Raw genomic sequence first — 27800 nt, 5'->3', positions numbered from 1 at the left:
ATAATGATCACAGTGTTACCAGAGTTTTAGAAACGCAAATGTTTATTCTGAACTGCAGTGAAGGCTCTGAGAACTGGAACCCAACAGGACTGTCCTGTTGTTTTTCTGGGTATCACAAGGTTTCCGCCTTTGACAAGTTCAGTCTTTTCACTGTTCTGTTGCTCTCTATCCGTGAAAAATATTTTAGTTTTCCTCTTCTGACAGGTTTTCACCTTACACAGGTTCCGGCTTTTGCAAGTTTTACCGCAGTATCACACTAAGTTAACAGGGAATACAAGTATTAGAACGTGTGCCTCTAGGTCAGGACCCTGGTAAAAATAAAAACAGTGTGGAGAAACAGACCATGGAGAACTGTGAAAAACTAAAAAGAGATAATAGTATTGTTTAATCTGACAGGAATTACAAAGCTTTTTCACCCAAATCGAACCTATCTTGGTGACAAAAAAAGCCTCAACAAATTGAGCAGAATTGAAATCATACAAAGTGTATTCTCTGCAATAACAGGATTAAACTAGAAATCATAACAGAAATATCTCTGGACAATACCCAAATAGTTGGAAAATGCACAACACAAAATAACCCATGAGTGAGAGAGGAAGTCACAAGAGAAATTAGAAAATAATTTGAATTGAATGAAAGTGAAAATACAACATATCAAAATTTATGGGATGCAGCTAAATAAGTACTTAGAGGAAAATTTATAGCATTAAATGCTCATACTGAGGAAAAAATGGTCTCATCTACAATCTAAGCTTCCATCTTAAGAAACTAGGAAAAGAAAAGCAAATTAAACCCAAAGCAAGCAGAAGTAAGACAATAATAAAGATAAAACCACAAATCAATAAAATTGAAAACAGAAAAACAATAGAGAAAATCAAAGGAAACAAAACTGGCTCTTTGAAAAGATCAAAAATTGATAAACCTTTAGTCACATTGGTAAAGAATAAAAAGAAAGAACACACAACTTAGCAATATCAGGAATGAAAGAGGGGACACAAATAAAGACATTAAAAAGATATTAAGAGAATATTACAAACAACTTTATGACCATAAACTTGGAAATTTGGATAAAATGGACAAATTCCTTCAAAGACACAAACTATCAGCGCTCACCCATAAAAGAAACAAACAAAGATATCCTGAAGAATTGAATTCCTAGTTAAAAAACCTTCCAACTAAGAAAACTCCAGGTCCAGATGGATTCATTAGTAAATTCTACCCAATATTCAAGGAAGAATTAACACCAATTCTACCCAAACATTCTACAAAGTAAATGAAAAGGAAAACTTCCCAATTCATTTTTTTAGTTCTTAAGTTTTTTTGGTTGCTGTTGTAAATATGTATATGTATGTATCACAACATTTGCCAATTCAATATCTTCCAGGTGTACAGTTTATCACTATCAATTACATTAATCATGTTGTGCAAGCATCATCTATTGTTGACAACTTTCCCATCATAAACAAAAACCTAAATAATGGCTCCTCTTTTTCCTCTCCCTTCCACCTCTGGTAATCACTAATAAACACTGGTTTCTATACATCTGTCTATTCTCATTATTTCATATAAGTGAGCTCATATAATATTTGTCCTTTTGTGATTGACTTATTTCACTCAACATAATGTTTTCAAAGTCCATATATGTTGTTAGCATGTATCAGGACTTCATTTCTCTTTATGGCTGAGTAGTATCTCATGGTGTGTATGTACCACATTTTGCTTATCCATTCATCCACTGATGGACGTTTTAAGTTGTTTACGCTTTTTGACTATTGGTTAATGATGTTGAGCATCTTTTCATATGTTTCTTGGCCATAACGTGCTTGTTATACTCCTGGGTGAAATGTCTGTTCAAGTCCTCTGCCCTTTTTTTTTTTTTTTAACTGTATTTTAGATGAAGGTTTATAGAACAAAATAGTTTCTCATCAGTTATTACACTCATTGTTCTATGACAGTGATTAACAACCCCATAACATGTCAACACTCTCCCTTCTCAACCCTGGGTTCCCTATTACCAGCTTTCCTGTTCCCTCCTGGCTTCCAGTCCCTGCCCCAGGGCTGGTGCACCCCTTTAGTCTTGTTTTGTTCCATAGGCCTGTTCAATCTTTGGCTGAAGGGTGAACCTTAGGAGCGACCTCATTCCTGAGCTGAAAGGGTGTCCAGGGGCTATATTCTCAGGGTTTCTCCAGTCTCTGTCAGGCCAGCAAGTCTGGTCTTTTTTTGTGAGTTAGAATTTTGTTCTACATTTTTCTCCAGCTCCATCTGGGACCCTCTATTGTGATCCCCTGTCAGAGCAGTCTGTGGTGGTAGCTGGGCACCATCTAGTTGTTCCGGACTATCTGGTGGAGGCCGTGGTAGATGTGGTCCACTAGTCCTTCAGACTAATCTTTCCCTTGTATCTTTAGTTTTCTTCATTCTCCCTTGCTCCTGAAGGGGTGAGACTAGTGGAGTATCCTAGATGGCCACTCACAGGCTTTTAAGTCCCTAGACGCTACTCACCAAAGTACAATGCAGAACATTTTTTTTTATAAACTATGTTATGCCAATTGAGCTAGATATTCCCTGAGATCATGGTCCCTGTAGCCCTCAGCCCAGCAATTTGATCCTTTGTCCATTTTTTGATTTGGCTGTTTGTCTTTTTGTTGTTAAGCTGTAGAAGTTTTATATATATTTTGGATATTAGGCCTTTATCCGATACATAATTTCCAAAAATTTTCTCCCAATCTGTAGGTTGTCTTTTCATTTTTTGATAAAGTCCTTTGATGAACAAAGTAATTTAATTTTTAAGAGGTTCCATTTGTCTATTTTGTATTTTGCCTTTTGTGCTTTAGTTGTATATCTAATAACCCATCATTAAAAAGTAGGTTCCACAGTTTTGTCAATGTATTGTCTTCTAAGAATTTTATGGTTTATTTTCACATTTAGGTCTTGATCCATTTTGAGTTGGTTTTTGTATATGGTATGACGTGTGGCTCCTGGTTCATTCTTCTACATGTGGAAATCCAATTTTCCCAGCACCATTTACTGAAGAGACTCTTCTTTTCTCATTGAATGGACTTGGCACCCTTGCCAAAAATCAGTTGACCACAGACGTATAGATTTAGTTCTGGACTCTCAATTCTAATCCATTGTTCTATGTGTCTAATATTATATCAGTACCAGACTGTTTTGATTATTCCTAACTCATTGTTTGAGACCAGAATAATTCTGATAGCAGAACCAGACAAAGGCATTACAAGAAAAGAAAACTATGATTTAATATCCTTCATGAATGTAGATGCAAAAATCCTCAAAAATATTAGCAAACTGAATTTAGGAATGTATAAAAAGTATAATGTATTATGGCCAAGTAGAAAGATGGCTCAAAATTAGAAAAAACAACCAATGTAATGTAACACATCAATAAATGTAGAAAAAACATTTGAGAGTATGCGATATTCATTGATGATTAAAAAAAACTCTTAGCACGCACACTTTATCTTAATCTGATAGAGAACATCTTCAACAGCTAACATCATACTGATTGACAAAAGGCAAAAATGTTTTCTTTCACCACTCATATTTAATATTGTACTGGAGGTCCTAGCCAGTAAGATAATACAATAAAAGAAATATACAGTATACAGGTTACATAAGAGAAGTAAAATGGTCACTAGTCACAGATGAAATGACTGTCTATATAGAAAATCCAAAAGAATCTACCAAAAAGCTACTAGAACTAATAAGTGAGTTTAGAAAGGTCACAGGATTCAGTACACAAAAATCAATAGTATTTCTATATACTGACAATAAACGATTGGAAATTGAAATTTAAAGAAAGAGTGTATCTCTCACCCCGGCATTTCTGGCACAAATGAAAAAAAAACAGAAAATAGCAAATGTTGGAGAGGCTGCGGGGAGATCGGAGCTGTTATGGATTGCTGATGGGAATGCAAAATGATACAACCATTTTGGAAAAAGATATGGCGCTTCCTTAGAAAGCTATATTGTTTTCCAAAATGGTTTTATCATTTTGCATGATGCTTCCTTAGAAAGCTAGGAAACCCTGGCGACGTAGTGGTTAAAAGCTACAGCTGCTAACCAAAAGGTTGGCAGTTTGAATCCACCAGGTGTTCCTTGAAAACCTTATGGAGCAGTTCTACTCTGTCTTCTAGGGTTGTTATGAGTCAGAATTTACTCCACAGCAGTGGGTTTGGTTTTTTAGAAAGCTAGAAATAGAAATACCATATGATCCAGCAATCCCACTCCTAAGAATATATCCTAGAGAAATAGGAGTCATCACATGAATAGATATAAGCACGCCCATGTTCACTGCAGTATTATTCACAATACCAAAAAGATGGAAACAGCCTAGCTGTCCATCAACAGATGAATGAATAAAAAAACTATCATACATACACACAGTGGAGTTCTGTGCAACAATATAGAACAATGATGAATCTGTGAAGCATCTAGCAACATGGATGAATCTTGAGGTCATCATGCTAAGTAAAATAAGTCAATCAGAGAAGGACAAATATTGTATGAACCACTACTATAAAAATTCATGAAAAGGTTTACACATAAAAAGCAACAATGTTTGATGGTTATGAAGGAGGGCAGGGATGGGGATGGAAAAACACTAAATAGACAAGAGATAAGTGGTAACTTTGGTAAAGGGTAAGACAGTACACAATACTGCACAAGCCAGCCCAACCTGTACAAGGCAAGGCCATGAAAGCTCCATAGATACATCCAAACTCCCTGAGGGACCAAATTGCTGGGCTGAGGGCTATGGGGACCATGGCCTCAGGGAACATCTAGCTCAATTGGCATAACATAGTTTATAAAGAAAATGCTCTACATTCTACTTTGGTGAGTAGCGTCTGGGGTCTTAAAAGTCTGTGAGGGGCCATCTAAGATACTCCACTGGTCTCATCCCTTCAGGAGCAAGGGAGAATGAAGAAAAGTAAAGGTACAAGGGAAAGATTAGTCTAAAGGACTAATGGACCACAACTACCATGGCCTCCACCAGACTCAGTCCAGTACAACTAGATGGTGCCCAGCTACCACCACTGACTGCTCTGACAGGGGATCACAACAGAGGGTCCCAGAAAAATGTAGAACAAAATTCTAACTCACAAAAAAAGACCAGACCTACTGGTCTGACAGAGACTGGAGAAACCCCGAGAGTATGGCCCCCAGACACCCTTTCAGCTCAGTAATGAGGTCACTCCTGAGGTTCACCCCTCATCAAAAGATTAGACAGGCCCACAAAACAAAACAAGACTAATGGGGCACACCAGCCCAGGGGCAAGAACTAGAAGGCAGGAGGGGACAGGAAAACTGGTAATAGGGAACCCAAGTTTTGGAAGGGAGAGTGCTGACACATCATAGGGTTGTTAACCAATGTCATAAAATGGTATGTGTACTAACTGTTTAATAATAAGCTAGTTTGTTCTGTAAACCTACATCTAAAGTATAATAAAAAAGAAAGTGTGAAATATAATAGGACCAAAAAAATTAGATATTTAGGTATAAATCTAACCATATATGTGTAAGATCTGATTGATGAAAGCTACAAAACACTAAAATTAAATTAGACCTAAATAAATGAGAATATAAACCATGTTCATGGACTGGAAGACTAAATAATGTTAAGATGTCAAGTCTTCACAAATCGGTGCATAGATTCAAAGCAGTCCAAATTTTAATAGGTTATTTTGTAGAAAGTTACAAAGTGACTTTAAAATTTACATGGAAAAGCAAACAACTAGAATAGTCAAAATAGTTATGGAAAAGAAAAGCAAAATTGGAAGACTCATACTACCAAATTTCAAGACTTATTATAAAGCTACAGGAATCAAAAGAGTATAATATTGACAACAAGATAAGCACAGACCCTGACAGAGTATCCAGAAGTAGACCCACACATATATATTCAATTGATTTTCAATTAAAGATCAAAGACATTTCAAGGGAGAAGGTATAGTCTTTTCAGCAAGTGATCCTGGAAAAACTGGACACCTGTATGCAAAAAAAAGAAGGGGAACCTTGACTCATATCTTATAGCACAGTAAAAAATTAACTCAACATATATGATAGGCCTAAATGTAAAACCTAAAACTAGAAAATGTCTCAAAGAAAACACAGGATAAACTCGTTGCGACTTTAAGTTTGGGAAATTTTTTTTATATGTACTGGAAGCATGATCCACAAAGAAAAATACTGATAAATAGGGCTTTATAAATTTTTAAAAATCACTGCTATGAAAATGAAAAAACAACCCACCAGCTGGAAAAAATATTTTCAAAACACATATCTAATAAAGAATTTGCATCCAATATATACAAATACCTCTTAAAACTGAATAAGAAAACAACTCAATTTTTAAAATGAGCAAAACATTTCAACAAACACTTCACCAAAGAAGCTAAATAATTACAATTATAAAATGTATTAAAATTATGAAATTATTATAGAAATTATAATTCTATCCCTTTGAGTCTGGGTGAGGCTTATAAATATGATGGGAATTCACTCCCAGGATTAGGTGACTAGTCAGTTGTCTTCTCAGTTCCTCAAAAGGGAGATTATCCCAGGTGAGCAGGACATAATCACGCCCATCCTGAATGGAAAGATTATCCTGCTGGCCTTGAAGAAGCAATAACCATGTTGCACACTGCCAATGGGGTAGCCCACTAGGCAAAGACCAAACAGTAGACTCTAGGCGCTGAGAGCAGTCCCTGGCCTACAGCCACCAAGGAAATGGTGACTAAATTCTGCCAAATACCAGTGAACCTGGAAACGGACCTGATGAGATCAATGCCCCAGCTAACACCTTGATTTCAGCCTGGTAAGACTCTGAGCAGAGAGCTCAGCTACACTATGCCCAGGCTTCTGACCTACAGAAACTGTGAGATAAAAAGTTTGTGTTGTTTTAAGGCACTAGGTTTGTGGTGACTTGTTCCACAGTAATAGAAAGTCAAGAAAAGAGTGATGAATGAATTAAAATGTGTTACGCTCGTTTGATCAATGAGTCTATTTCCATGGTTTTGACCCTAACATATCTTCACTCAATAGTAAGTGGATTTTAATGATTTATTATACATCGAATCAAAAAGCATGACAAAAGGTAACAGCATAGGAAAAGAGGGAAAGACTAAGGGACCACGGCTTTGCAGAATGTTGTTGAGCTGCCGTCCAGTCGGCCCCCAACTCATGGCAACCCCATGCACAATGGACCGAAATGCTGCGCCGTCCTGTACCATCCACATGATTGGTTGGGGATCAAACCTTTGTGATCCACAGGGTTTTCCCTGGCTGATTTCCAGAAGTAGGTCACCAGGCCTTTCTTCCTAGTCCATCTTAGTCTGGAAGCTCCTGTGAAGCCTGTTCAGCATCATAGCAAAATGCAAGCCTCCACTGACAGATAGGTTGTGGCTGTGCATAAGACGCGTTGGTCAGGAATTGAACCCAGCTCTTTTTCTTCTCCCAAATGGAAAGCGAGATTTCTAACACTGAACCATCAATGCCTCATGCCTTTGGAGAATGTTGTTGTTCTGTGCCATCAAGTCGATTCCGACTCATAGCAACCCTTCCTGACAGAGTAGAACTGTCCCATAGGGTTTCCTAAACTATAAATTTTTATGGGAGCAGATTGCCAGGTCTTTTCTCCTTCGGAAAGGCTGGTGGGTTTGAACCACAACACCTTTCGGTCAGCAGCCTAGTGCTTTAACCATCGCACCACCAGGGCTTCTCTTTGAAAAATAATCCCCCTCAATCCATTCAGTGGTAGCCACAGAAAGCTCACCAGAGGCTGGTGGAGGGGTCTTCCGTTGAAGTTCTCCAATATTGTCTCATCCCACTTGATAGCTCACTGTCCCTACAGGCGTCCTTTCTCCACCTCTGCATCATGACTGTGGAACACCTGAGTGACAACATCTCTCTGGGCTGGGCATCCTCCCACAGGTCTCCAGGGCCAACAGTGGTATCCAGGACAAAAACAACACTGTGTTCACCGGACTTTCTTAACACTGAGGACACTCATTTACAAGGCTAGGCAACAGGAAATAACTACTCGGCTATATAACTATAAAAGAATGAATTACCCCTGAGTGTCTTTTCATATACATGAAAAAAATTTTTTTTACGTCAAAGAATATTATTTGAATGATGCATTGCAGTATTCTCACAAAATTAAAAAAAAATTTACACTCTTCATTTTCATAACATTATTCTATAGCATTGCTAATTCTAAACATCCTATGGTTAAAATGCACCATACTTACCCTGTAACTTTCTGGTCTGATGAAATCCACCTTCAAAGAGACAAATCTATCTGAATTCTGGCTGATGTTGTTTAGGTGCTCCACAAGGTTGGCCCATAATTTGTAACGTCCTTTAAGCACACAGAGGACCATAATGTCACAGTATCCTATATGCCTTTCATAATATCCTTAGCCAGCCGCTCAATTCTGAAAGAAGCAAAGGATAAAAGATCAAAGCACAACTACCTGTATTTTTATTCCCTTTAGAAAAATGAATGACACATTATACCTGCCAAAGTATGAGGGCAAGTGTGAAAAAAGAACTTGGGACACAGACACCTACAGACACAGGAGCTTTTTAAGGCTGGACAGAGAGAGTGTTCAAAACACACTTCTGATCACCGTGTCAACCGTGGCATATTCTAGTTCCTTTATGTCACAGAAAGGATAACGGTGTAGAATATAATGTCCAAGACCATGAATGCTCTTCTTTTATCACTACAGAGCCTGTTTGTTAACCTAAACGTTATGATGGTATTTGGCAATATTATGCTCATTTTATAGTAGAGAAAAAGGAAATGGGAAATGACTCACCCACCTTACAAGATTATGGGAGACGGGTGAAAGGTTGGCAGTTTGAAGCTACCAGCCACTCAGCCGGAGAAAGATGTGACTGTTTGTTTCCATAAAGATTATAGCCTTGGAAACCCTGTTGGGCAGTTCTACTGCTCTGTCCAATAGGGTCGTTGAGTCAGAAATGACTCAACAGCAATGGGTTTGGTTTTTGGGTTTTGGAGGAAAAGTCAAGTAACTATCAAAAGATAACACTTGTGAATTTTAAAAGTTTAAAAGAAAGCATGTAAACTTGCAAGTCTGTATGTTAAATGCATGAGATATTTAAATGAAAATAAAGCTGTCTAAAGATTCAAACTAAATTTAGTTAGATGTTCTCCCAATGTAATATAAAACAATTCAAGCTCAGCGCCATTTTCTTGGCAACATGCATGGTGAAGACAACTTTAGAAACTGAAACCTGTTTTTGAGATACAGAACGGCCATTTGATGGGCCATTATAGTAACTGTTATTACTGATCTTATCACTGATAGAGGAAAACCATGTAATAAAAAAAATCCTAAGTGAAAATAAAATTATTTAAAGATATAGACTCAATTTGGTCAGGTGTATTCCTAATGTAAATCTCCTCTTTTTCCAAAAATGTAAGTTACGCCTCATTTTCTTGTTACCATACATGGTCCTATTTAAGGAACCGATATATTAAAATCCTTACTTTGAGTACAGGAAAAAACAAACAAACAAAATAACACTTGCATTACCTATGTGAGAGGTGCCCCAGAGTAAAGTTCCAGTGGGCGCCATTTACATGGATCTCAATGTGAATGAGGCTGCCTGGAATTGCACAATGTGCAGTAAGTAGCCTTGGACTGGCATTTGCTACCTAATTTGGAACTGTATTTTCTCCAATAGTTTCATGTCTGTAAGTCCAGTTGCCCAGGAGTATGCATTTAACAATTTCACCAGATGACACTCACTGACTTAGGGCAACCTCACCGAGGACTCACATGTACTAGATCAGGATGCATAAGTCATGAAGTTCAAGTAAGAAAAGCTGGAATGTCTTTAAACCATTTGTACCCAAACAGATATCAAGGGGAGACTCTTCAGAGAGTTATTAAGATGTGAACTGAGTATAGTCTCCTGTGGCACAAAAAAAATTTGGCTTAACTGTTCAAGCCAAGCAGGTTTTTTTCCTTTTCAGCAGTGGAGGGGCGGGAATTTTCATATCTTTAATACGCTAATGTTTGTTTTGAATTGCCAACAGGAAAATTTAGCAATTTCGGAAATGCAAAAATTTCCCCAGTTTATTGGACCATGGAACCTTCTATTCCCTCTGAGGATCAGAATTTATGTTCCACGGGAAAGCCATCTTAAGCCATGAGAAACCTCAAACTAGACCTTATTTTATTAATATACTATAATTTGAGAGAACAAGAAATATACAGGCCTTAGCCAATGGAAAATCTTAGTACTTGGGTGAAAGAATGACATTTCCCTTTGCTTACAGAACAGGGATTGATGGAAAGATAGCCTGGGAATAGTGACCATCTAGTGTGTTGCAAAATTTCCTTTGGCTGAGGACCTATTTCATAAAGTTCAATCTTAACTCAGAAGATTATAACAGAGAAAAAAACCTTGAGGCAGTAGTGCTATGGCTTAAGGCAAGGGTTGGAGTGAGAAGTCCAAAGTCTCCATCATCTCCTGCTCCCCAGTGTCCCCTCACCCGACTTCTGAGCCTGTGAAGAATCCCTATGACGCCTAGGAGTGTGGTGAGAAAATCAAGGACCTAGAAGCACCTTTGTTTTCCACATAAATGTGAAGGCTTAAGTATCTGACCTTTACAGGAAATTACCAAAAAAAACAAAACCGAACCCCATTGCTATTGAGTCGATTCTGACTCATAGCGACACTGTAGGACAGAGTAGAACTGCCCTGTAGGGCTTCCAAGGTGCAGCTAGTGGATTCAAATGGCCAACCTTTTGGTTAGCAGCTGAACGCTTAACCACTGCACCACCAGGGCTCCAAGAAATTACAGGTGCACGGAAAAGTTCTAGTCTTGGCTTTAAGGCAGCTCTGTTAAAGGGGCATGATTTCTACTGATGCTGTCTATAGTGGGTTGAACTGGAGGAGGCACTTTGAAAACCAAGAGACGAATGAGGGTGGCATAGGAACTTGAGGATGCAGAGAAAAAGTTGGCTTTAGGTAAGGCAATCGTCTAGGAAAAACCCAACGCATCTCTATGTAAATAGGCCAGAACGGGCCTATTTTTGTCTAGGTGTCTTACGGGGCCCTGATGGCACAGTGGTTAAGAGTTCAGCAGCTAACCAAACAGTTTGGCATTTTGAAGCAACTCCTTGGAAACCCTATGGGGCAGTTCTACTCTGTCCTATAGGGTCACTATGAGTTGGAATCGACTCGATGGCAATGGGTTTGGTTTTAGGTGCCTTAGAGTCTATTTCAACTCATGTTGTTGTCACTGTGTGTTCCAACTCATAGCAACCGTATATGATGGGGTAAAACTGCCTCCAGAGGGTTTCCAAGGCTGTGATCTTTACTATCGACCTTTTGGTTAGCAGTTGAAAATAGTCGTTGCACCACCAAAGGTCACCTCTTGCCTCTCCCTGATTGGAACTTAAGAGTCAGTGAAAAGCATGAACCAAAGGTCCCTGGGTGAGGAGCAATGCTTTCCCAACCCCCACCTTCATCAGTCTGTACCGGACACTACTGATATGATGACTGTGTTGCTTATAATACCTTTCGTAAGTATAGCCTTCATACCACTGCCTCTGAACAAATGTCCAGGTAAGCAGTTTCAGTTAAAGCATAAATCCATTTTTATTGCAAATTCACTGTCCTATAAAACTTCTCTCTACCACTATAAAAAAATGGTTCAAGAATAGGGTCCTAAAGTATATTGGGATTCACACAGAGAGAACCAGTCCAGCCCAAGACCAAGACTGACACAGGAAATACCACTCACCTGTTCACAATGATGCCATCAGGTAAGAGGACATATTCCCAATCTTCATAATAGTGCTGTGGGTATGTGGATAAATTCAAGTCATACCCTGGCCAATCATCCATAATCTGTAAACCAGATTATTTTGGTTATGGCATTTTTCATTGGAAATTTATTTTAAAAACACACAAAAACAAAATGAAAGACAGAATAATACTGAAAACAGAAATAGATGTGAAGACCTCAATATTGCCTTAAATTATATTCTTTGAACCTATGAAACACTCAGTGGAGTAAGGTTCTTTGTCTAACCTGATAAAAGACCTAGTACTGAAGTGAACAGTCAGTCCTCCATTCCTAACTATTGGTGTCACACATTAAGAATGCAACAGCAATTTTTTTTTTCCTTTATTGTGCTTTAGGTGAAAGTTCAGAGCTCAAGCTAGTTTCTTATACAAAAATTTATACATAGTTATGCGACCCTAGTTGCAATCCCTATAATGTGACAGCACACTCCTCCTTTCCACCCTGGATTTCCTGTGTCCATTCAACCAGCTCCTGTCCCTTTCTGCCTTCTCATCTCACCTCCGGACTAGAGCTGCTCATTTAGTCTCGTGTATCTATTTTTCTTTTTTATCTACTTGAACTAAGAAGCACACTCTTCAGAAGTATCATTTTATGTCTTATAGTCCAGTCTAATCTTTGTCTGAAGAGTTGGCTTCAGGATTGGTATTAGTTCTGGGTTAACAGAGAGTCCAGGGGCCATGTCCTCTGGGGTTCTTCCAGTCTTAGTTAGACCATTAAGTCTGGTCTTTTTACTAGAATTTGAATTCCACACCCCACTTTTCTCCTGCTCTGGCAGGGACTCTGTTGTGTTTCCTATCAGGGCAGTCATTGGTGGTAGCTGGGTACCATCTGTTTCAGGCTGATGGAGTCTCTGGTTTATGTGGCCCTTTTTGTCTCTAGGGTTAATATTTTCCTTGGGTCTTTGGTGTTCTTCATTCTCCTTTGCTCCAAGTGGGTTGGGACTAATTGATGCATCTTAGATGGCCACTTGCTGCTCACTAGCTTTTAAGACCCTAGACGGAAATGGCAAATTTTATAAGTCAGTTAACATAATGACTTATAGTTAATCCCATAGTATTGCCTATGAGTGTTGTCGTTGCTGTTAGTTGCCATCAAGTCAGTTCAGACTCACAATGACCGAGTCAGTTCAGACTCACAATGACCCCATGTGTGCACAGTAGAACTGCTCCACAGAGTTTTCACCTTTTGGAAGCAGATCAACGGGCCTGTCTTCTGAGGTGCCTGTGGGTGGGTTCAAACCGCCAACCCTTCGGAGAGTAGTTGAGCACTTACAGCCACTTGCACCACCCAGGGATGCCTCTGTAAGAGTGTGCATGCATAAATATATAATTTATACCTAAATCATAAATATTAGCTTGAATACATTACTATGAATAATATTAGATTTGTAATTATATTAATATATAATATACTGATTGATCATAATACATTACATATAATATTAATTTGTATTAATGGTAAATGCTCCATCTGCCTGGTAAAGACTACCAATTAAACTAGATGTCTCCCAGGATTAGAGTATAAAGAAACTCTGAGTGGTCTAGTCCATTACAGCAAAAACTTCAAAAGGATGTACTATGATGGGAACAGTCCTATTGGGTTGCTATGAGTTGGAATTGACTCAACGGCAACAGGTTTGGTTTTTTACTGGAAAATTGATGCCTAGTCATAGAGTGGATAGACAGGTAGCAAGTCCTCTTCTTAGGACTGGATGTGCAGGTTTTATGGTTAGAATAGTAAAGATGTAGGAGAAAAACGAAGGTGAAGATGGGGTTATTTCTACTTTCAAGAAAAGGTGAGAAAATGAAAGTGTTACACAGTCAAACCACATCATAGTTATATTGCAGGTTCCTGTCCTTTAATCAAACCTGCACACTTTCCTCAGACTCCTCTGTCCAACTTTAAGCTTTCAAGGGCTTCCATAATACAGACCCATCCTAATTTTCTAGCCAGCTCCCAAAACCTTTCCCTTCCTGCCCTCAGGCTGGTTTTCAGTCAAGTCCTGATTACTCCCAGTTCTGTGTTCTGTTCAGGTGTCGGTCTTGCATCCTGCACCCTTTCCCTTTTCCCCCTCTAGCTCTGTATTCCAAGCTCAGTTCCCTCCTCTGAAGCTCGGGTCAGGCCCTACCTCTTCCTGGAAGTCTTGCTGACTACTCCTACCGTCTGACCTCCTTTCCTGAACTCCTGGTGCTACTTCTGGCTCCCTTTTCCTCCAAAGACTACAATTAAGGTTCCTTGAGAAGACAGCTGACCCTTCTATACTCTTCCTTACTCGGTCTAGTCTGTTTTCTGTTGTCTTAGATCCCATTGTGTTTGATTTAACCCTGGGACGTTGCCCTGCTTGCCACCCTCCTCCTCGAGCAGCACTCAAAACCAGTTCCACTTTGCTTTGGAAGGAAAGCTTGTGGTCCAGTCCCCACCCACTCCCATCCCAGTCCTGGGCTCTGGAGCACCAGCCAAACCAAATTGTTATTTCCCCGCCCCAAATTTACCCCTTCCCTATCTCAGTAAAGAGCAACTCATTCTTCCAGGTGCTCACACCAAAACCTTGGGGTTGTTGACTCCTTTCTTTCAAATCCCACATGCAGCCTATTAGCAAATCCTGTCGTTAATTCCTTCAGTGTTTAACCAGGACCACCTCTCAGCACCTCCACCCCTACCCCCCTGGTCTATGGCACCACCATTTCTCTAAGGACTCTAGTAGCAGCTAAACTCTCTCCCTTTTTCCACCTTTGCCTCCCTCCGAATGGCAACTGGAGCGACCTTTTGAACTTTGTCGAGGGCTTCCCATTTTACTCTTAGTAAATCCAGAGCTCTCACCACAGCCAACAAGGATCTACCTCTCCAGCTTACCCCCAGGTACTCACTTCTTCCCTCACTCAGCTTCGACCACTGGTCTCCTTGCTGTTCCTTGAAGTGTCAAGCATATTCCTGCCTCAAGAACTTTGCCCTTGCTATTTCTTTTGCCTACAATATTCTTTCTCTAGAACAGCCACATGGCTTGCCCTTCACTTCCTTTAAGTTTCCATTCAAATGCCACCTCCTCATAGAGGCCTTCCCTGGCCACCTAGATAAAATAACAACCCCCACCCCGTTCCATCTTTATATTCCTCTTACCCAGCTTTACTTTTTTCACAGCATATATTACAACCTGATGTGACATGAGTGTGTACCTGTTTGTTTTTTGTCTTTTGTCTTCCCACTAGAATGTTACAACCTGATGTGACATGGGTGTGTACATGTTTGTTTTTTGTCTTTTGTCTTCCCACTAGAATGTTACAACCTGATGTGACATGGGTGTGTACATGTTTGTTTTTTGTCTTCCCACTAGAATGTTAGCTCCTTCTGGCAGACTTTATCTTATTTATTGTTGTATTCCCAATGCACAGAATGCTGTCTGAACCATAGTAAGTGCTCAGAGATATTAAATAAATGAATGGATGACAGTTTCCATCCAGGAACTACTCAACTGCTTGAACTCCAGCCTCAACCCTCAGTTTGCTTGCTTGTGATACAGAGCACCATTGCTCACGGCTATAAAAACTGCCATCTACCCTTTGCAGACTGATAACCAAATGATGTATGTCATCTACAAATTTGCTCTTTTCTACCAGCAAATTGGTTGGGTTCGAATGTAGAATTTGCACAGCATAACTCTGGTTTCCACTCTGAGAATTCCCTGAGCCTGCTGTAACCACCAACCCCACAGTCAGAGCCTGAACTACCAGCTATGCATGAGGAGCCTCCAGAAGATCCTGGCAGGCCAAGGTAAGGACCATACAAGAGGAGCCCGACCAGGCCCTTGAGAGATCATCCAAACGCAGAGCACTTTCTGGCTTGCTTTCCAGAGCACACACACTACCCACTTCACGTCCTGGAGCCCTTCCAAGTGGTGGGAGTCATTAACTAGGGGTTTTCTAAGCCCATGCCTCCCACCACACTGTAGGTGGCTCTCAGAGACTGTTCTCCCTTCATGTTCAAGAGTTTGGCTCTGACACTTAAGGGCTGTGATGCTGGAGAAATTACTTTCCCTCTCTGAGTGAATTCTTCCTTTAAATAAGACATAATAAGACATATGGACAGGATTGTTGTTAGGATTAAAAGCAACAGTACAGATAATGTACTTAGAGTATCTAGCACATTGCCTGGTATATAGTAAGTGCTTACTAAATGATGCCAAAAATTTTTGATACACAAAAGACAAAACAAATTTAGAGATGAAAACTGTAACAGAAATCTGTGGGTCAGAGGCAGCATACAGTCGTGGTTAAGAGCATGGACCTGGAAATTCAACATTCCTGGAGACAAGTTTAGGCTCTACTACTTACTAGTTGTAGGACCTTGGGCATATTAATTTTTCTAAGTTTCAGTTTTATTAATTTTTAAAATGGAGTCAATGCCTATCTTATAGGGCTCTTGTGAGGATTAAGTAATAGATAATGAATACAAAACTCTTATATCAGCACTAGTCTATATTTAAAAAGTATACAATAAATATTGACTATTTAGATAGACTAAAAACATCAATATTCAAATTGTAAATTACGTTATTTAATTAAGTAAAGAAGTACCCCAAACCTATTTGCCAAAGTCTTGATACCCTAGTTAAAGTTCTGAATTTAAAAGGAGATGTATTTCTTTAAAACTATTCCATAATCCAAACTGGCCTTATTTCCAATTAATCTGAAATAGTGTTTTCATGATTACGATAAAAGACAATTAAGGAACTACTGGTTTATGTTTTTTATTCTTAATAGTGACCACACATTTCATTGTAAATAAATCCTAAACCTGGAAGAACGGAGGTTATGTTATTCACCTGCTTTAAAGGAAAAAAAAGAAGTCTTTAAATAGTTTTAGTATCACAGATAATGTTCTCTAAGTTTATTCAGAACAATGCTGTCTCTGTTCAAAAGGCAAAAAACATCAACAAACCCGGGAAGTGACGAACACATTAACTGAGCCATTTAATACAACATCCAAATCCCAGAACTCATTCCGATTCTTCCTCATTTGAAAATCTCATATTGAAAACCTTCTAAGTCATTAAAAATATATATATTTTTTTGCTTAGAATATTTTTTGCATTATGTTTTAGGTTTTCCCCCCAGAGAAAAAGAGTTTGGAAACACGTCTAAAAACCTAATCTCTGCTCCTCTCTGCTTATGCTGAGCTCCACCCTCTGGGCCCCACTCTGTGCTGGAGGTGGTAGCCACGGCTGCGGTTAGTCCCCAGGCTCACATCTTCCCCTCCACCATCAAAGAGGAAGGGAGTCTCATCCCTTAGCTCTGATTCAAAGAATCCCAGGCACGAACATCGCCTGGCCCAGCTGGGCTCACAGGCTCAGCCCGAGAGCCAGGGAAGAGGGCTCTCAGCCACATCAGAACCACATATTTCAAATAATGGGTAGAGGTGGTTTCCGAAAAAAAGGGCCCCAGGTTCTGGTTCCAGAGGACTCAGCAGACCAAATATGTGTGTATCACATATGCCTCCGCCTTGTGTGATAGGTTCAGAACTCAGAAGATAAAACTCCTTAAACCAGTTGCTGTAGGGTTGATTTAACTCATGGCGACCCCCTGTGTGTCAGAGTAAAACTGTGCTCCGTAGGGTTTTCAATGGTGATTTTTCAGAATTTTTTTAGATGACCAGGACTTTCTCCTGAGGCACGTCTGGGTGAACTTGAACCACCAACTTTTCGGTTAGCAGCCAAGCACATTAACCTTTTGTACCACCCAAGGACTCCATATACCTAGTAAAGCTGTGTTTCTTAGATGATTATTTAATCCAGTACAGCCACATTTCAATGAAGGAAGAAAGCTGTCTGTAACAGAAACACAACAATGATTTTAGATTTTTCTCTTCTTTTGTTTCTACTAAATTCACTTGTGTAGATACTGACTATGGCTACTTGGACAATGTTTTGGTGAAAATAGAAAACAAAAACAAAATATGCCTGTTTTGGTATCACTCAACAAATAATCCTGTGTGGTAACGTTCCTTCAAGTTCAGGGAGATGTGTTATCCATCTTTTTATCTTCGGGTCCTTGTATAGCACTGGAGTGCAGTAGGTGCTTAATAAATACTCGGGGAAGGGGGAAAAGGCTTTTTTATGGGAGAGTATACACAAGTGTACCCAAATGCTGTTATTTTATGGAAGAAAGCAAAATAATTTTTTTTTTTTAAATAGGGAAAATATAGTAGGAAATATTTATCTCAGTAAATACAGGGGAAAAAAATCCCCCTCTCCTGGTTTACATAAACACTATGGATAGGCAGCCCTGAAGGAGTTCACATGACATGAGATCCAGGAAAGCAACCAACCAGGGGTCTGGTGACCCTACTAGCTTCCGATCAGGTGGCAACCAACCCTGAGCAAAGTTTCTGAACTCAGGGTCTACATCTCTTATTTAGCACTTAGCATGTGCCACCGTTTAATGTTAATAATCCACTAATGTCCTACTTTGCCAGTTCAACTGAAAGCCAGTTGAAGGCAGAAGCCATCTTAAATATCTTACTCTTCCCTTCTCCAGACACAGTATCTTACAAAACTGCACTTTTCGTTTTATGCTTAAGTCAGTCTGGCTCTCCTCCCCTCGCCATCTTCATCACCAAGTTTCTACCAGCTCCGAATTTTCTTCTCCACCTCATCTCTGGACAGCTCCTTGGGTGATTTACTCCTATAACTGATTCTTCCAACTACTCCATATTACCGCTTCTTTGCCTGCCTTAGCTCAAACTACCTCACCTTTATTCCACGTCAGCAACACATTCACACAGCTACACTGAATCATCCAGGACTTCCTACCGCCGAAAATCCTCCCGAGAGTCACAGCTTCCTATTGTACCACAGTGACTGAAAGCTGGCTTCAATCCTGCCTCTGCCATTTACAAATAACGTGATCTTAGTGATTTATTCTCCCAGTGACTCAGTTTCCTCCTCTGTAAAATGGGGGTTATAACAGACCTACCTCACAGGTTTGTGAGGATTAAATGAATAATACAGGAAAAGCACATAATAAGTTCTCAATGTTATTGCTGTATGCCATCCAGTAGATTTCAACTCATATAACCCCACTTGACAGAGTAGAACTCTCCCACAGGGTTTTCTTGGCTGTAATCTTTACAGGAGCAGATTGCCAGGTCTTTCTCCTGTGGAGTCGCTTCTAGGGCAACAGAGGAGGGTTTTGAACTGCCGAACTTTCTGTTAGCAGCTCAGTGCTTAACCGTTGCCCCACCAGGGCTCCTCACGTTTGCAATTATTACCTGCCCCCTTTCTTCACTTGTACTAAAACTTCCATTTGATTTTTTGCAACCCATCCTTGAGGGCTTGCTGCTCTCCCGTTGTATTACCCTCTCAAGGTTTCCTTCCCCTCTTCGCCCTAGATGTCGCGGGCCTCCAGCAGCATCTTGAATTCACTCTGAGTTTGCCTTACCTGGCTAAACCCAACCTGAGGTTAATCCAACTATCTCAAGTTCTACTGGAGGAAATGGCATAAATGCAGCAACGGATTCCATTACACATTGACTATTTCTAAGCTTGGTGGGTCCTCAGGCAGCTTAGCAACTGTTTCTCACTCCCAAGCCCCACGGCAGCTGATCCGGCTGCTCTACTCTCCCTCTGACCACCTTCCTGCATCTTTCATAAAATTACCTTGCCTCCTGCTTCAAGAGAAAACACAGGCCGTGTAACGTGAAGGCTCTCAGTGATTTTCCTCTTAGCCACTACTAATCCACATTATTCCCTACTCCCTCTCCCTTTCTTTCTAACTCAACTACGAAGCTTCAGGTTGTACTTTCAACACATGATTTAATCCCAGTTCCTCCTGTCCTTCTCCAGTAATTACTCCCTTTTTCAGGCCTATCTCTTGACGGCAGTGGGTGGGTTTCTTGCTCCACTGGCTCCTTTCCCTCAGTCAAAACAATAAATGCACATATCTCCTTTGGGTTCATATTTTTTTCTTCCTTCACTGCAAACTTCCATACCTCTTATAGCTCAATGCCTTCTTTCCTGTCCCATTCATTCCTCAGCCCACGAAAACCCAGAACCCCACTGACCCCCACTGGGTCAAAAATTTTCTTTCTGTCTTCCTTCCTTTTACTATAAATGTAATTCGAGCTTTTAAGAAACACAGATTTTAAGTATCTCTCACCTCTATCCCCACCCTGCTCCCCATAGGAACCCATTGCTGTAGATTCAATTCTGACCCAGAGTAGAACTGCCCCATAGGGTTTCCAAGGAGCGGCTGGTGGATTCCTATAGCCAACCTTTTGGTTAGCAGCCATATCATTTAACCACTGTGCCCATACATAGGTACTGGCAAAAGTTTGGTTAAAAGTTTCCATTCATTTTCTGAGCATATATCTACACATAGAAATAATAGCAGGAGCTGATTTAGGACCTACTATGTGCCAGGCACTGTTACTAACGCCTTTAATCCTCAGCAACCCTATGAGGAAGTCACTATTGCTAATCCCCATTTTACAGGTTAGGGAACTGCAGCAGAGAGAGGTTAGTTCCCAAGGTCATAAGTGGTGAAGCCAGAGCCTGGCCCCAAAAGGGCCTCATTTAAATTAATAGATCAGACTATTTACACGGTTCTATCACTTGCTTTTTAAACTTTAACAATCTACCTATCTCATTCCAAAAAAACCCAAAACCGCTGCTGTCAAGTCGATTCCGACTCATAGTGACCATATAGAACGAAGTAGAATGGTCCCATAGAGTTTCCAAGGAGTAGTTGGTAGATTTGACTGCTGACCTTTTGATTAGTAGCCAAGCTCTTAACCACTGTGCCACCAGGACTCCACCTATCTCATTGAAGCATATAAATTTACCTTATTCTTTTTAAGAGTGTCTAGTATTGTATTATGGATTCCTGGGTGCTGCAAACATTTGCTGTCAACTAACTGAAAGATTGATGGTTCAAAGCCACCCAGTGGCATCAAGGAAGAAAGGCCTGGAAATCTGCTTCCGTAAAGATTAACCCCCCCCCAAAAAAACCCATTGCCGCCGAATTAATTCCGACTCACGATGACCCTATAGAACAGAGTAAAACTGCCCCATAAGGCTTCCAAGGAGCTGTTGGTGGATTCAAACTGTAGACCTTTTGGTTAATAGCCAAATGCTTAAGCACTGCACCACAAGGGCTCCTCCATAAAGATTACAACCAAGAAAATCCTACGGAGCTCAGTTCTACTCTGACACACCGAGTCAGAATCAACTCGAAAGCAATGTTTTCTTTTTTGTTGTTGGTTATTGTAGTATATGGTAGTACTATATTTGAACCATTCAACTGATGAGACCGGTTGCTTAAGTTTTTCACTACTAATGATTCTGTAATTGTTAAATTCGATGGCCTGTTTTCCATCTTTATCCTACTTGCTCTTTCTGCAGCATCTGATCCTCTTGATGACCCCTTCTCCTCCACCCCTCCCTAGGGACCTTGCCTTCGCTCTCTCTCTTGCTTTGCTACTTTCTTGGTCCCTTTATCTGGCTTCTCCACTGTCTGACTCTTACATTTGGGGTTTTCCAGGCTTCTACCCTTATCATACTCATCTGTCAGTTTGTCATACTGTGGGGGCTTGCATGTTGCTGTGATGCTGAAAGCTATGCCATCGGTATTTCAAATACCAGCAGGGTTACCCACAGTGGACAGGTTTCTGTGGAGCTTCCAAACTAAAACAGACTAGGAGAAGGACCTGGTGGTCTACTTCTGAAAAGAATTAGCCAGTGAAAACCTCATGAATAGCAGCAGAACATTGTCTGATACAGTGCCGGAGGATGAGCCCCTGAGGTTGGAAGCCACTCAAAATACAACTGGGGAAGAGCTGCCTCCTCAGAGTAGAATCGACCTTAATAATGTGGATGGAGTAGAGCTCTTGGGACCTTCATTTGCTGAGGTGGCACAGCTCAAAGTGAAAAGAAACAGCTGCAAACATCCATTAATAATTTGAATGTAGAATGTATGAAAAATGAATCTAGGAAAATTGGAAGTCGTAAAAAATGAAATGGAATGCATAAACATCAATATCCTAGGTATTAGTGAGCTGAAATGGGCTGGTATTGTCCACTTTGAATCAGACAGTCAAATGGTCTACTATGCTGGGAATGGTGTCACATTCATCGTTAAAAAAGAACATCTCAAAATGTATCCTGAAATACAAAGCTGTCAGTGATAGGATAATATCCACACACCCACAAGGAAGATCAGTTAATACAACTATTATTTAAATTTACGCACCAACCACTAAGGCAAAAGATGAAGAAAATGAAGATTTTTACCAACTTCTGCAGTCTGAAGTTGAGCAAACATGCAATCAAAATGCATTGATAAATTACTGGTGATTGGAATGTGAAAGCTGGGAACAAAGAAGGATCAGTAGTTAGAAAATATGGCCTCGGTGATAGAAACGACACCAGAGATTACATGATAGAATTTTGTAAGACCAACGACTTCATTATTGTAAATTCCTTTTTTCAACAACATAACGACTGTACAAGTGGATCTCACTGGATGGAACATATAGGAATCAAATCAATTACATCAGTGGAAAGAGACGATGGAGAAGCTCAGTATCATCAGTCAGAATAAGGCCAGGGGCCAACTGCAGAACAGACCATCAATTGCTCATATACAAGTTCAAATTAGAGCCAAAGAAAATTAAAACATGCCCATGAGAGCCAAAGTATGGTCTTGAGTATATCTCACCTGAATTTAAAGACTATTTCAAGAATAGATTTGATGTATTGAACATGACTGAGCAAAGACCAGACAAGAAGACATCATACATGAAGCAAAAAGTCATTAAAAAGAGAGGAAATAAAGGAAATGGATGTCAGAAGAGACTCTGAAACTTGCTCTTGAACATAGAGCAGCTAAGGCAAATGGAAGAAATGATGAAGTAAAAGAGCTGAACAGAAGATTTCAAAGGGCGGCTCAAGAAGACAAAGTAAAGTATTAAAATGAAACATGCAAAGACTTGGAGATAGAAAACCAAAAGAGAAGAACATGCTCAGCATTTCTCAGCTTGAAAGAACTGAAGAAAAAATTAAAGCCTCGTGTTGCAATATTGAAGGATTCTATGAGCAAAATATTGAATGACACACAAAGCATCAGCAGAAGACTGGAGGAATACACAGTCACTGTACCAAAAAGGATTGATTGGTCGATGTTCAATCATTTCATGAGGTAGCATGTGATCAATAACCGATGGTATTAAAGGAAGTTCAAGCTGCACTGAAGGCACTGGCAAAAAACAAGGCTCCAGGAGTTGACAGAAAACCAACTGAGATGTTTCAACCAACGGATGCAGCACTGGAGGCACTCACTCATCTATGCCAAGAAATTTGGAAGACATTTAACTGGTCAACCAACTGGAAGACATCCATATTTATGCCCATTCCAAAGAAAAGTAATCCAACAGAATGCAGATGTTACCGAATAATATTATTAATATCATACGTAAGTAAAATATTGCTGAAGATCATTCAAAAGTGGTTGCAGCAGTACATAAATAGGGAACTGCCAGAAATTCAAGCCGGATTCAGAAGAGAATGTGGGATGAGAGATATTATTGCTGATGTCAGATGGAAGTTGGCTGAAAGCAGAGAATACCAGAAACATGTTTACCTGTGTTTTAGTGACTATGCAAAGGCATTTGACTGTGTGGATCATAACAAATTATGGCTAAGATTGTAAAGAATGGGAATCCCAGAACATTTTATCGTGCTCCTGAGGAATCTGTATATAGACCAAGAGGTAGTCGTTAGAACAGAACAAGGGGATACCGTATGGTTTAAAATCAGGAAAGGTGTGTGTCAGGCTTGTATCCTTTTGCCATACTTATTCAATCTGTATGCTAAGCACATAATCTGAGAAGCCAGACTATATGAAGAAGAACGGGGCATCAGGATTGGAGGGAGACTCATTCAACAACCTGCATTATGCAGATGACACAACCTTGCTTGTTGAAAGTGATGAGGACTTGCAGCACTTACTGATGAAGATCAAAGACTGTACAGCCTTTAGTATGGATTACACCTCAAAATAAAGAAAACAAAAATTCTCACAATTGGATCAATAAGCTACATCAGGATAAATGGAGAAAATATTGAAGTTGTCAAAGATTTCATTTTACTTGGATCCAAAATCAACACCCATAGTAGCAACAGTCAAGAAATCAATTACCTGAATGGACGAACAAATTGAGGTATATTCACACAATGGAATACTATGCAATGATAAAGAACAACGATGAATCTGTGAAACATCTCATAACATGGAGGAATCTGGAAGGCATCATGCTGAGTGAAATTAGTCAGTCGCAAAAGGACAAATATTGTATGAGACCACTATTACAAGAATTCAAGAAAAGGTTTAAACACAGAAGAAAACATTCTTTGATGGTTACGAGGGTGGGGAGGGAGGGAGAGGGGTATTCACTAATCAGATGGTAGACAAGAATTATCTTAGGTGAAGGGAAGGAAAACACATAATACAGGGGAAGTCAGCACAACTGGACTAAACCAAAAGCTAAGAAGTTTCCTGAATACAACCAAAAACTTCGAGGGACAGAGTAGCAGGGTTGGGGTTCTGGGGACCACGGTTTCAAGGGACATCTAGGTCAACTGGCATAACAAAGTGTATTAAGAAAACATTCTGAATCCCACTTTGGTGAGTGGTGTCTGGGGTCTTAAAAGCTAGCAAGTGGCCATCTAAGATGCACCAACTGGTCTCAACTCACCTGCAGCAAAGGAGATTGAAGAACACCAAAGACACAAGGAAAATATGAGCCCAAAAGAAAGAAAAGGCCACATAAACGAGAGACTCCATCAGCCTGAGACCAGAAGAACTAGATGGTGCCCAGCTACCACCAATGACTGTTCTGACAGGGAACATAACAGAGGCTCCCTGATGGTACAGGAGAAAAGTGGGATGCAGACCTCAAACTCTAGAAGAATTAATGGATTAACGGTCTGACTGAGACTGGAGGGACGCCAGAGGTCATGGCTCCCAGACTCTCTGTTACCCCAAGACTAGAACCCGAAGCCAACTCTTCAGACAAAGATTAGACTGGATTATGAGACATAAAATGATACTGGTGAGGAGTGTGCTTTTTAGCTCAAGTAGACACATGAGACTATTGGGCAGCGCCGTGTCTGGAGGTGAGATGAGAAGACAGACGGGGACAGGAGTGGGTTGCATGGATACACGAAATACAGGGTAGAGAGAAGGAGTGTGCTGTGATACTGCAGGAAGAGCAACTAGGGTCATATAACAATGTGTGTATGAGTTTTTGTGTGAGAAATTTACTTGAATTGTAAACTTCCACTTGAAGCACAATAAAAAAAAATGTGGGCAAAAAAGAAAAAATCAATTACACATTGCATTGGGCAAATCTGCTGCAAAAGATCTCTTTACAATGTTAAAAAGCAAAGACGTCACTTAGAGGACTAAGGTGCACCTGACCCAAGTCATGGTATTTTCAGTTATATGCATATGAAAGCTGTACAGTGAATAAGAAAGACTGAAGAAGAATTGATGCCTTTTAATTATGGTGGTGACATAGAATATTGAATTTACCATGAACTGCCAGAAGAACAAACAAATCTGTCTTGGAAGAAGTACAGCCAGAATGCTCCTTAGAAGCGAAGATGGCAAGACTTTGTCTCACGTACTTTGGACATGTTATCAGGAGGGACCAGTCCCTAGAGGACATCATGCCTGGTAAAGCAGAGGGTCAACCAAAGAGAGGAAGACCCTCAAGGAGATGGATTGACACAGCGGCTGCAATGATGGGCTCCAGCACAGCTATGATTGTGAGGATGGTGCAGTTCCCAGCAGTGTTTTGATCTATTGTACATAGGGTTGCTATGAGCTGGAACTGACTGGAGGGCACCTAACAACCAACAATTACCCTTAACAGTGGTTTCTTTAGATTCTTGCATTTTCACTAAGCATCCTCATCCACTCCTAAGCATCAAATATTCCCAAATCTTTTCACTCTCCTGAATTACAAACTGCCTACAGTGCATCCTTACCTATAGACCCTACAGTCAGTGCAGACTCGGCTTATCCAGAATGGAACTTACTAGTTTCTCTTCTTACACTTTCATCCCCCTCCCACTGAACCCATCCCTATGTCTGTCCATTCTCCCTATGGCAACTAGAATGTTTTTTTAAAAATATAAATCAGATGCAATTCTTTCTTTTTCAGGACCTCTGCACTTGGTGTGTGTGCCTCTGCCTTGGCATACTCTTCTTTCAGGTCTTCACATGGCTACCAACTTCTTAACCTTCATTTCTTAGCTCAAATATCATCCTAGAGTGGTCTTCATGACCACTTGAACAAAACCAATGCTCCTCATCTCCACTGCAATCACTCTCTATTCCACTACCCTCTTTTCTTTCCATTGCACATACCACTATCTGGAATTATTTATTTGCTTGCACACTGCTTGCCTTCTCTGGAAAGCAAGTTTCATGAGGGCAGGGCCTTTGTCTTGTTTCCCTAGACCCTGCCTCAAGCGGAGCTGGATAGTACACATATATGGGGTAAAAACATAAATAAACTCCTTCTCCTTTAAGAATTCTTGAAGAAGGGACAGTCCTGTTGTTAAATTAAGAACCAAGCAACACATTTAACCTGAACAGTTACCTACGTTTTAGTACGAGGTGTTTCCTTCCCCAATCCACTTACTCACTCAGTGATAATTTGTGAATTACATACCCATCTCTGAAAAAAAATACCTTAATGTGTAGCATCAGACCCACCCAAGACCCTCATCAACACTTTGCATTAAATCTGACACAGTAATAACCACCACCTTCGGATGTAAAGGTTAACACACTGCTTATACCTGGAAGATTGGAGGTTCGAGTTTATCCACTAGCATTTTGGAAGAAAAACCTGGGGATCTACTTCCAAAAAATCGCCATTGAAAGCCCTGTGGAGCACAATTCTACTGACACACATGGAGTTTCCACTCTGTGGCAACTGGTTCTGTGGAAACCATCCTCGGCAGAAGAACCTGGTGGCCAAAAGGGCAAGGGCCCATATTGTCCCAGGACACTAACTGATGAGCACCCTCTGGTTGACTTCTCGGGGGTTCCGAGGGTTAAAGAGGCTCGGGTCTAGGAATCCATTAACCCACATCCTCCCATCCTGCGTGCTACCAGATATTTGACACACACCTTCTCCAAGTCTCTCAACAGGCCCAGCGTATTATTTCTCCCTTTTGCAGACGAGGAATCTGACACTCATGAGGCGCTACCTTGTCCAGAGGTTCCACAGACGAGTCCAAACCCAAGTAGCAAAAAAGTCTGAAAGCTCAAATTCCGTTCACTTGAGCCACTTTAATTCCTAGCTTCGCTCGAGAATCATCAATACAGTATGCTTTTTGAAAAGAACACTGGAAGCCCGCGCTGGAAGAGTCGGGAGGTGGCACAAAGAGAAAAAAGGAGACCCGCAAGAGTAGCACGCGAGTTCTGTAGAGACCCGCCCTGTTCCCAGAGAATCCTGGGGACTAGCAGGAGTGGAAACCCGGACCACAGAGGCTTAAAGCTGGAGTAGCGGACTCATGGGGGGGGGGGGAGGGGGCGGAGGACAGAAATGGGGACACTAAGTACACTGGGCAAAGGGATGGTTAATCGGTGTTTCGTCAAACTGGGCGCCGGGAAGGAGAGGACTGGGGAGGGGAGGGCTGGTGGGACTGAGGATGGTGCGATCACCGCCGGGAGGGAAGAACAAAGCAATGGGTCGCTCTCACCCGAATGCATTTCAGGCATTTAATTTAAAAGGCGGGTGGGGAGAGGAGAGAGCGCGGAGCGCACGACTCAGCTCCCAAGTAGGAGTTAGCATTTACCATGACCCCTCGCCCGTAGTCTGGCGCCTCCTTACTGCTCCCGGCCATGTTTCTCCCAGGGAA

The 27800-nt window shown here is 40.6% G+C and overlaps 1 long non-coding RNA gene across 3 annotated transcripts; it reads right to left on the bottom strand.

Annotated features, from left to right (window-relative positions):
• LOC126074916 (uncharacterized) lies at positions 1 to 27800 on the bottom strand. Of its 3 annotated transcripts, none has more exons than XR_007517062.1 (6): positions 27738 to 27800; positions 27067 to 27297; positions 13055 to 13171; positions 11807 to 11913; positions 8271 to 8456; positions 1 to 256 (listed from the first exon to the last, which is right to left on the bottom strand). It is a non-coding gene; the product is annotated as an uncharacterized LOC126074916 (long non-coding RNA). The 3 variants fall into 3 exon arrangements; XR_007517064.1 differs by lacking the exon at positions 1 to 256 and adding an exon at positions 5872 to 6006; XR_007517063.1 differs by lacking the exon at positions 13055 to 13171.

The sequence above is a fragment of the Elephas maximus genome, chromosome 4, assembly GCF_024166365.1.
Source record: "Elephas maximus indicus isolate mEleMax1 chromosome 4, mEleMax1 primary haplotype, whole genome shotgun sequence".
Lineage (NCBI taxonomy): Eukaryota > Metazoa > Chordata > Mammalia > Proboscidea > Elephantidae > Elephas > Elephas maximus.
The sequence above is the reverse complement of the archived record's forward strand: the minus strand, read 5'-3'. Positions and strand labels throughout refer to the sequence as shown.